This window comes from Myxine glutinosa, chromosome 11 (genome assembly GCF_964187855.1).
Source record: "Myxine glutinosa chromosome 11, kmMyxGlut1.1, whole genome shotgun sequence".
Taxonomy (NCBI): Eukaryota; Metazoa; Chordata; class Myxini; order Myxiniformes; family Myxinidae; genus Myxine; species Myxine glutinosa.
This window is the reverse complement of record NC_136271.1, coordinates 87,779,059-87,792,293: the sequence shown is the minus strand read 5'-3', so window position 1 is coordinate 87,792,293 and position 13,235 is coordinate 87,779,059.

Here is a 13,235-nt window from a genome sequence, read left to right as displayed (position 1 = left end):
AACAATGGAACCCACACTCGGCAAACTCCAATGTAAATACAGCATGGTGAACAATGGAGCCCACACTCGACATGCTCCAATGTAAATACAGTATGGTGAGCAATGGAACCCACACTCGACAAGCTCCAATGTAAATACAGCATGGTGAACAATGGAACCCACACTCGACATGCTCCAATGTAAATACAGTATGGTGAGCAATGGAACCCACACTCGACATGCTCCAATGTAAATACAGAATGGTGAACAATGGAGCCCACACTCGACATGCTCCAATGTAAATACAGTATGGTGAGCAATGGAACCCACACTCGACAAGCTCCAATGTAAATACAGCATGGTGAACAATGGAACCCACACTCGACATGCTCCAATGTAAATACAGTATGGTGAGCAATGGAACCCACACTCGACATGCTCCAATGTAAATACAGAATGGTGAACAATGGAGCCCACACTCGACATGCTCCAATGTAAATACAGTATGGTGAGCAATGGAGCCCACACTCGACAAGCTCCATTGTAAATACAGTGTGGTAAGCAATGGAACCCACACTCGACAAGCTCCAATGTAAATACAGCATGGTGAACAATGGAACCCACACTCGACAAGCTCCAAGGTAAATACAGTATGGTGAGCAATGGAGCCCACACTCGACAAGCTCCAATGTAAATACAGTATGATGAACAATGGAACCCACACTCGACAAGCTCCAAGGTAAATACAGAATGGTGAACAATGGAACCCATACTCGACAAGCTCCAATGTAAATACAGTATTGTGAGCAATGGAACCCATACTCGACAAGCTCCAATGTAAATACAGCATGGTCAACAATGGAACCCACACTCGACATGCTCCAATGTAAATACAGTATGGTGAGCAATGGAGCCCACACTCGACAAGCTCCAATGTAAATACAGTATGGTAAGCAATGGAACCCACACTCGACAAGCTCCAATGTAAATACAGTATGGTAAGCAATGGAACCCACACTCGACATGCTCCAATGTAAATACAGTATGGTGAGCAATGGAGCCCACACTCGACAAGCTCCAATGTAAATACAGTATGGTAAGCAATGGAACCCACACTCGACATGCTCCAATGTAAATACAGTATGGTAAGCAATGGAACCCACACTCGACAAGCTCCAATGTAAATACAGCATGGTCAACAATGGAACCCACACTCGACATGCTCCAATGTAAATACAGTATGGTGAGCAATGGAGCCCACACTCGACAAGCTCCAATGTAAATACAGTATGGTGAGCAATGGAGCCCACACTCGACAAGCTCCATTTTAAATACAGTATGGTAAGCAATGGAACCCACACTCGACATGCTCCAATGTAAATACAGCATGGTCAACAATGGAACCCACACTCGACAAGCTCCAATGTAAATACAGTATGGTGAGCAATGGAGCCCACACTCGACAAGCTCCATTGTAAATACAGTATGGTGAACAATGGAACCCACACTCGACAAGCTCCAAGGTAAATACAGCATGGTGAACAATGGAACCCACACTCGACAAGCTCCAAGGTAAATACAGTATGGTGAGCAATGGAGCCCACACTCGACAAGCTCCAATGTAAATACAGTATGGTGAACAATGGAACCCACACTCGACAAGCTCCAATGTAAATACAGCATGGTGAACAATGGAACCCACACTCGACAAGCTCCAAGGCAAATACAGTATGGTGAGCAATGGAACCCACACTCGACAAGCTCCAATGTAAATACAGCATGGTGAACAATGGAACCCACACTCGACAAGCTCCAATGTAAATACAGTATGGTGAGCAATGGAGCCCACACTCGACAAGCTCCAATGTAAATACAGCATGGTGAACAATGGAACCCACACTCGACAAGCTCCAAGGTAAATACAGTATGGTGAGCAATGGAGCCCACACTCGACAAGCTCCAATGTAAATACAGTATGGTGAACAATGGAACCCACACTCGACAAGCTCCAAGGTAAATACAGTATGGTGAACAATGGAACCCACACTCGGCAAACTCCAATGTAAATACAGTATGGTGAACAATGGAACCCACACTCGGCAAACTCCAATGTAAATACAGTATGGTGAACAATGGAACCCACACTCGGCAAACTCCAATGTAAATACAGTATGGTGAACAATGGAACCCACACTCGACAAGCTCCAATGTAAATACAGTATGGTGAACAATGGAACCCACACTCGACAAGCTCCAAGGTAAATACAGAATGGTGAGCAATGGAACCCACACTCGACAAGCTCCAAGGTAAATACAGCATGGTGAGCAATGGAACCCACACTCGACAAGCTCCAATGTAAATACAGTATGGTGAACAATGGAACCCACACTCGACAAGCTCCAAGGTAAATACAGTATGGTGAGCAATGGAACCCACACTCGACAAGCTCCAATGTAAATACAGTATGGTGAGCAATGTAACCCACACTCGACAAGCTCCAATGTAAATACAGTATGGTGAACAATGTAACCCACACTCGACAAGCTCCAATGTAAATACAGTATGGTGAACAATGGAACCCACACTCGACAAGCTCCAATGTAAATACAGTATGGTGAACAATGGAACCCACACTCGACAAGCTCCAATGTAAATACAGTATGGTGAGCAATGGAACCCACACTCGACAAGCTCCAAGGTAAATACAGTATGGTGAGCAATGGAACCCACACTCGACAAGCTCCAAGGTAAATACAGTATGGTGAGCAATGGAACCCACACTCGACAAGCTCCAATGTAAATACAGTATGGTGAACAATGGAACCCACACTCGACAAGCTCCAATGTAAATACAGTGTGGTGAACAATGGAACCCACACTCGACAACCTCCAATGTAAATACAGTATGGTGAACAATGGAACCCACACTCGACAAGCTCCAATGTAAATACAGCATGGTGAACAATGGAACCCACACTCGGCAAACTCCAATGTAAATACAGTATGGTGAACAATGGAACCCACACTCGGCAAACTCCAATGTAAATACAGTATGGTGAACAATGGAACCCACATTCGGCAAACTCCAATGTAAATACAGTATGGTGAACAATGGAACCCACACTCGGCAAACTCCAATGTAAATACAGTATGGTGAACAATGGAACCCACACTCGACAAGCTCCAATGTGAATACAGTGTGGTGAGCAATGGAACCCACACTCGACAAGCTCCAATGTAAATACAGTATGGTGAACAATGGAACCCACACTCAACAAGCTCCAATGTAAACACAGTGTGGTGAGCAATGGAACCCACACTCGACAAGCTCCAATGTAAATACAGTATGGTGAACAATGGAACCCACACTCAACAAGCTCCAATGTAAATGCAGTATGGTGAACAATGGAACCCACATTCGACGAGCTCCAATGCAAATACAGTATGGTGAACAATGGAACCCACACTCGACAAGCTCCAATGTAAATACAGTATGGTGAACAATGGAACCCACATTCGACGAGCTCCAATGCAAATACAGTATGGTGAACAATGGAACCCACACTCGACAAGCTCCAATGTAAATACAGTATGGTGAACAATGGAACCCACACTCGACAAGCTCCAATGTAAATACAGTATGGTGAACAATGGAACCCACACTCGACAAGCTCCAAGGTAAATACAGTATGGTGAGCAATGGAGTCCACACTCGACAAGCTCCATTGTAAATACAGTATGGTAAGCAATGGAACCCACACTCGACAAGCTCCAATGTAAATACAGTATGGTGAACAATGGAACCCACACTCGACAAGCTCCAAAGTAAATACAGTATGGTGAGGAATGGAACCCACACTCGGCAAACTCCAATGTAAATACAGTATGGTGAGCAATGGAACCTATACTCGACAAGCTCCAATGTAAATACAGTATGGTGAGCAATGGAACCCACACTCGACAAGCTCCAATGTAAATACAGCATGGTGAACAATGGAACCCACACTCGACATGCTCCAATGTAAATACAGTATGGTGAACAATGGAACCCACACTCGACAAGCTCCAATGTAAATACAGAATGGTGAACAATGGAACCCACACTCGACAAGCTCCAATGTAAATACAGCATGGTGAGCAATGGAACCCACACTCAACAAGCTCCAATATAAATGCAGTATGGTGAACAATGGAACCCACATTCGACGAGCTCCAATGTAAATACAGAATGGTGAACAATGGAACCCACACTCGACAAGCTCCAATGTAAATACAGAATGGTGAACAATGGAACCCACACTCAACAAGCTCCAATGTAAATACAGTATGGTGAACAATGGAACCCACACTCGACAAGCTCCAAGGTAAATACAGTATGGTGAGCAATGGAACCCACACTCAACAAGCTCCAAGGTAAATACAGTATGGTGAACAATGGAACCCACACTCGACAAGCTCCAATGTAAATACAGTATGGTGAACAATGGAACCCACACTCGACAAGCTCCAAGGTAAATACAGTATGGTGAGCAATGGAGCCCACACTCGACAAGCTCCATTGTAAATACAGTATGGTAAGCAATGGAACCCACACTCGACAAGCTCCAATGTAAATACAGTATGGTGAACAATGGAACCCACACTCGACAAGCTCCAAGGTAAATACAGTATGGTGAGCAATGGAGCCCACACTCGACAAGCTCCATTGTAAATACAGCATGGTGAACAATGGAACCCACACTCGACCTGCTCCAATGTAAATACAGAATGGTGAGCAATGGAACCCACACTCAACAAGCTCCATTGTAAATACAGCATGGTGAACAATGGAACCCACACTCGACAAGCTCCAAGGTAAATACAGTATGGTGAGCAATGGAGCCCACACTCGACAAGCTCCATTGTAAATACAGCATGGTGAACAATGGAACCCACACTCGACCTGCTCCAATGTAAATACAGAATGGTGAGCAATGGAACCCACACTCAACAAGCTCCATTGTAAATACAGCATGGTGAACAATGGAACCCACACTCGACAAGCTCCAAGGTAAATACAGTATGGTGAACAATGGAACCCACACTCAACAAGCTCCATTGTAAATACAGCATGGTGAACAATGGAACCCACACTCGACATGCTCCAATGTAAATACAGAATGGTGAACAATGGAACCCACACTCAACAAGCTCCAATGTAAATACAGTATGGTGAACAATGGAGCCCACACTCGACATGCTCCAATGTAAATACAGTATGGTGAGCAATGGAACCCACACTCGACATGCTCCAATGTAAATACAGAATGGTGAACAATGGAACCCACACTCAACAAGCTCCAATGTAAATACAGCATGGTGAGCAATGGAGCCCACACTCGACAAGCTCCAATGTAAATACAGCATGGTGAACAATGGAACCCACACTCGACATGCTCCAATGTAAATACAGTATGGTGAGCAATGGAACCCACACTCGACATGCTCCAATGTAAATACAGAATGGTGAACAATGGAACCCACACTCGACATGCTCCGATGTAAATACAGAATGGTGAACAATGGAACCCACACTCGACATGCTCCAATGTAAATACAGAATGGTGAACAATGGAACCCACACTCGACATGCTCCGATGTAAATACAGTATGGTGAGCAATGGAACCCACACTCGACATGCTCCAATGTAAATACAGAATGGTGAACAATGGAACCCACACTCGACATGCTCCGATGTAAATACAGAATGGTGAACAATGGAACCCACACTCGACAAGCTCCAAGGTAAATACAGTATGGTGAGCAATGGAGCCCACACTCGACAAGCTCCATTGTAAATACAGTATGGTAAGCAATGGAACCCACACTCGACAAGCTCCAATGTAAATACAGTATGGTGAACAATGGAACCCACACTCGACAAGCTCCAAGGTAAATACAGTATGGTGAGCAATGGAGCCCACACTCGACAAGCTCCATTGTAAATACAGCATGGTGAACAATGGAACCCACACTCGACCTGCTCCAATGTAAATACAGCATGGTGAACAATGGAACCCACACTCGACATGCTCCAATGTAAATACAGAATGGTGAACAATGGAACCCACACTCAACAAGCTCCAATGTAAATACAGTATGGTGAACAATGGAACCCACACTCGACAAGCTCCAAGGTAAATACAGTATGGTGAGCAATGGAGCCCACACTCGACAAGCTCCATTGTAAATACAGTATGGTAAGCAATGGAACCCACACTCGACAAGCTCCAATGTAAATACAGCATGGTGAACAATGGAACCCACACTCGACAAGCTCCAAGGTAAATACAGTATGGTGAGCAATGGAGCCCACACTCGACAAGCTCCAATGTAAATACAGTATGGTGAACAATGAAACCCACACTCGACAAGCTCCAAGGTAAATACAGAATGGTGAACAATGGAACCCATACTCGACAAGCTCCAATGTAAATACAGTATTGTGAGCAATGGAACCCATACTCGACAAGCTCCAATGTAAATACAGTATGGTGAACAATGGAACCCACACTCGACAAGCTCCATTGTAAATACAGTATGGTAAGCAATGGAACCCACACTCGACAAGCTCCAATGTAAATACAGCATGGTCAACAATGGAACCCACACTCGACAAGCTCCAATGTAAATACAGTATGGTGAGCAATGGAGCCCACACTCGACAAGCTCCATTGTAAATACAGTATGGTGAACAATGGAACCCACACTCGACAAGCTCCAAGGTAAATACAGTATGGTGAGCAATGGAGCCCACACTCGACAAGCTCCATTGTAAATACAGTATGGTAAGCAATGGAACCCACACTCGACAAGCTCCAATGTAAATACAGCATGGTGAACAATGGAACCCACACTCGACAAGCTCCAAGGTAAATACAGTATGGTGAGCAATGGAGCCCACACTCGACAAGCTCCAATGTAAATACAGTATGGTGAACAATGGAACCCACACTCGACAAGCTCCAAGGTAAATACAGTATGGTGAACAATGGAACCCACACTCGGCAAACTCCAATGTAAATACAGTATGGTGAACAATGGAACCCACACTCGGCAAACTCCAATGTGAATACAGTGTGGTGAGCAATGGAACCCACACTCGACAAGCTCCATTGTAAATACAGTATGGTGAACAATGGAACCCACACTCGACAAGCTCCAATGTAAATACAGCATGGTGAACAATGGAACCCACACTCGGCAAACTCCAATGTAAATACAGTATGGTGAACAATGGAACCCACACTCGACAAGCTCCAATGTAAATACAGTATGGTGAACAATGGAACCCACACTCGGCAAACTCCAATGTAAATACAGTCTGGTGAACAATGGAACCCACACTCGACAAGCTCCAATGTAAATACAGTATGGTGAACAATGGAACCCACACTCGACAAGCTCCAAGGTAAATACAGTATGGTGAACAATGGAACCCACACTCGGCAAACTCCAATGTAAATACAGTATGGTGAACAATGGAACCCACACTCGACAAGCTCCAATGTAAATACAGTATGGTGAACAATGGAACTCACACTCGACAAGCTCCAAGGTAAATACAGTATGGTGAACAATGGAACCCACACTCGGCAAACTCCAATGTAAATACAGTATGGTGAACAATGGAACCCACACTCGACAAGCTCCAATGTAAATACAGTATGGTGAACAATGGAACCCACACTCGACAAGCTCCAAGGTAAATACAGAATGGTGAGCAATGGAACCCACACTCGACAAGCTCCAAGGTAAATACAGCATGGTGAGCAATGGAACGCACACTCGACAAGCTCCAATGTAAATACAGTATGGTGAACAATGGAACCCACACTCGACAAGCTCCAAGGTAAATACAGTATGGTGAGCAATGGAACCCACACTCGACAAGCTCCAATGTAAATACAGTATGGTGAGCAATGTAAGCAACACTCGACAAGCTCCAATGTAAATACAGTATGGTGAACAATGTAACCCACACTCGACAAGCTCCAATGTAAATACAGTATGGTGAACAATGGAACCCACACTCGACAAGCTCCAATGTAAATACAGTATGGTGAACAATGGAACCCACACTCGACAAGCTCCAATGTAAATACAGTATGGTGAGCAATGGAACCCACACTCGACAAGCTCCAAGGTAAATACAGTATGGTGAGCAATGGAACACACACTCGACAAGCTCCAAGGTAAATACAGTATGGTGAGCAATGGAACCCACACTCGACAAGCTCCAATGTAAATACAGTATGGTGAACAATGGAACCCACACTCGACAAGCTCCAATGTAAATACAGTGTGGTGAACAATGGAACCCACACTCGACAACCTCCAATGTAAATACAGTATGGTGAACAATGGAACCCACACTCGACAAGCTCCAATGTAAATACAGCATGGTGAACAATGGAACCCACACTCGGCAAACTCCAATGTAAATACAGTATGGTGAACAATGGAACCCACACTCGGCAAACTCCAATGTAAATACAGTATGGTGAACAATGGAACCCACACTCGGCAAACTCCAATGTAAATACAGTATGGTGAACAATGGAACCCACACTCGGCAAACTCCAATGTAAATACAGTATGGTGAACAATGGAATCCACACTCGACAAGCTCCAATGTGAATACAGTGTGGTGAGCAAAGGAAGCCACACTCGACAAGCTCCAATGTAAATACAGTATGGTGAACAATGGAACCCACACTCAACAAGCTCCAATGTAAACACAGTGTGGTGAGCAATGGAACCCACACTCGACAAGCTCCAATGTAAATACAGTATGGTGAACAATGGAACCCACACTCAACAAGCTCCAATGTAAATGCAGTATGGTGAACAATGGAACCCACATTCGACGAGCTCCAATGCAAATACAGTATGGTGAACAATGGAACCCACACTCGACAAGCTCCAATGTAAATACAGTATGGTGAACAATGGAACCCACATTCGACGAGCTCCAATGCAAATACAGTATGGTGAACAATGGAACCCACACTCGACAAGCTCCAATGTAAATACAGTATGGTGAACAATGGAACCCACACTCGACAAGCTCCAATGTAAATACAGTATGGTGAACAATGGAACCCACACTCGACAAGCTCCAAGGTAAATACAGTATGGTGAGCAATGGAGCCCACACTCGACAAGCTCCATTGTAAATACAGTATGGTAAGCAATGGAACCCACACTCGACAAGCTCCAATGTAAATACAGTATGGTGAACAATGGAACCCACACTCGACAAGCTCCAATGTAAATACAGTATGGTGAACAATGGAACCCACACTCGACAAGCTCCAAAGTAAATACAGTATGGTGAGGAATGGAACCCACACTCGGCAAACTCCAATGTAAATACAGTATGGTGAGCAATGGAACCTATACTCGACAAGCTCCAATGTAAATACAGTATGGTGAGCAATGGAACCCACACTCGACAAGCTCCAATGTAAATACAGTATGGTGAACAATGGAACCCATACTCGGCAAACTCCAATGTAAATACAGTATGGTGAGCAATGGAACCCACACTCGACAAGCTCCAATGTAAATACAGTATGGTGAGCAATGGAACCCACACTCGACAAGCTCCAATGTAAATACAGAATGGTGAACAATGGAACCCACACTCGACAAGCTCCAATGTAAATACAGTATGGTGAACAATGGAACCCATACTCGGCAAACTCCAATGTAAATACAGTATGGTGAACAATGGAACCCATACTCGGCAAACTCCAATGTAAATACAGTATGGTGAGCAATGGAACCCATACTCGGCAAACTCCAATGTAAATACAGTATGGTGAGCAATGGAACCCACACTCTACAAGCTCCAATGTAAATACAGTATGGTGAACAATGGAACCCATACTCGACAAGCTCCAATGTAAATACAGTATTGCGAGCAATGGAACCCACACTCAACAAGCTCCAATGTAAATACAGCATGGTGAGCAATGGAACCCACACTCGACAAGCTCCAATGTAAATACAGTATGGTGAACAATGGAACCCACACTCGACAAGCTCCAATGTAAATACAGTATGGTGAACAATGGAACCCATACTCGGCAAACTCCAATGTAAATACAGTATGGTGAGCAATGGAACCCACACTCGGCAAGCTCCAATGTAAATACAGTATGGTGAGCAATGAAACCCACACTCAACAAGCTCCAATGTAAATACAGTATGGTGAACAATGGAACCCACACTCGGCAAACTCCAATGTAAATACAGTATGGTGAGCAATGGAGCCCACACTCGACAAGCTCCATTGTAAATACAGCATGGTGAACAATGGAACCCACACTCGACCTGCTCCAATGTAAATACAGAATGGTGAGCAATGGAACCCACACTCAACAAGCTCCATTGTAAATACAGCATGGTGAACAATGGAACCCACACTCGACAAGCTCCAAGGTAAATACAGTATGGTGAGCAATGGAGCCCACACTCGACAAGCTCCATTGTAAATACAGCATGGTGAACAATGGAACCCACACTCGACCTGCTCCAATGTAAATACAGAATGGTGAGCAATGGAACCCACACTCAACAAGCTCCATTGTAAATACAGCATGGTGAACAATGGAACCCACACTCGACAAGCTCCAAGGTAAATACAGTATGGTGAACAATGGAACCCACACTCAACAAGCTCCATTGTAAATACAGCATGGTGAACAATGGAACCCACACTCGACATGCTCCAATGTAAATACAGAATGGTGAACAATGGAACCCACACTCAACAAGCTCCAATGTAAATACAGTATGGTGAACAATGGAGCCCACACTCGACATGCTCCAATGTAAATACAGTATGGTGAGCAATGGAACCCACACTCGACATGCTCCAATGTAAATACAGAATGGTGAACAATGGAACCCACACTCAACAAGCTCCAATGTAAATACAGCATGGTGAGCAATGGAGCCCACACTCGACAAGCTCCAATGTAAATACAGCATGGTGAACAATGGAACCCACACTCGACATGCTCCAATGTAAATACAGTATGGTGAGCAATGGAACCCACACTCGACATGCTCCAATGTAAATACAGAATGGTGAACAATGGAACCCACACTCGACATGCTCCGATGTAAATACAGAATGGTGAACAATGGAACCCACACTCGACATGCTCCAATGTAAATACAGAATGGTGAACAATGGAACCCACACTCGACATGCTCCGATGTAAATACAGTATGGTGAGCAATGGAACCCACACTCGACATGCTCCAATGTAAATACAGAATGGTGAACAATGGAACCCACACTCGACATGCTCCGATGTAAATACAGAATGGTGAACAATGGAACCCACACTCGACAAGCTCCAAGGTAAATACAGTATGGTGAGCAATGGAGCCCACACTCGACAAGCTCCATTGTAAATACAGTATGGTAAGCAATGGAACCCACACTCGACAAGCTCCAATGTAAATACAGTATGGTGAACAATGGAACCCACACTCGACAAGCTCCAAGGTAAATACAGTATGGTGAGCAATGGAGCCCACACTCGACAAGCTCCATTGTAAATACAGCATGGTGAACAATGGAACCCACACTCGACCTGCTCCAATGTAAATACAGCATGGTGAACAATGGAACCCACACTCGACATGCTCCAATGTAAATACAGAATGGTGAACAATGGAACCCACACTCAACAAGCTCCAATGTAAATACAGTATGGTGAACAATGGAACCCACACTCGACAAGCTCCAAGGTAAATACAGTATGGTGAGCAATGGAGCCCACACTCGACAAGCTCCATTGTAAATACAGTATGGTAAGCAATGGAACCCACACTCGACAAGCTCCAATGTAAATACAGCATGGTGAACAATGGAACCCACACTCGACAAGCTCCAAGGTAAATACAGTATGGTGAGCAATGGAGCCCACACTCGACAAGCTCCAATGTAAATACAGTATGGTGAACAATGAAACCCACACTCGACAAGCTCCAAGGTAAATACAGAATGGTGAACAATGGAACCCATACTCGACAAGCTCCAATGTAAATACAGTATGGTGAACAATGGAACCCACACTCGACAAGCTCCATTGTAAATACAGTATGGTAAGCAATGGAACCCACACTCGACAAGCTCCAATGTAAATACAGCATGGTCAACAATGGAACCCACACTCGACAAGCTCCAATGTAAATACAGTATGGTGAGCAATGGAGCCCACACTCGACAAGCTCCATTGTAAATACAGTATGGTGAACAATGGAACCCACACTCGACAAGCTCCAAGGTAAATACAGTATGGTGAGCAATGGAGCCCACACTCGACAAGCTCCATTGTAAATACAGTATGGTAAGCAATGGAACCCACACTCGACAAGCTCCAATGTAAATACAGCATGGTGAACAATGGAACCCACACTCGACAAGCTCCAAGGTAAATACAGTATGGTGAGCAATGGAGCCCACACTCGACAAGCTCCAATGTAAATACAGTATGGTGAACAATGGAACCCACACTCGACAAGCTCCAAGGTAAATACAGTATGGTGAACAATGGAACCCACACTCGGCAAACTCCAATGTAAATACAGTATGGTGAACAATGGAACCCACACTCGGCAAACTCCAATGTGAATACAGTGTGGTGAGCAATGGAACCCACACTCGACAAGCTCCATTGTAAATACAGTATGGTGAACAATGGAACCCACACTCGACAAGCTCCAATGTAAATACAGCATGGTGAACAATGGAACCCACACTCGGCAAACTCCAATGTAAATACAGTATGGTGAACAATGGAACCCACACTCGACAAGCTCCAATGTAAATACAGTATGGTGAACAATGGAACCCACACTCGGCAAACTCCAATGTAAATACAGTCTGGTGAACAATGGAACCCACACTGGACAAGCTCCAATGTAAATACAGTATGGTGAACAATGGAACCCACACTCGACAAGCTCCAAGGTAAATACAGTATGGTGAACAATGGAACCCACACTCGGCAAACTCCAATGTAAATACAGTATGGTGAACAATGGAACCCACACTCGACAAGCTCCAATGTAAATACAGTATGGTGAACAATGGAACTCACACTCGACAAGCTCCAAGGTAAATACAGTATGGTGAACAATGGAACCCACACTCGGCAAACTCCAATGTAAATACAGTATGGTGAACAA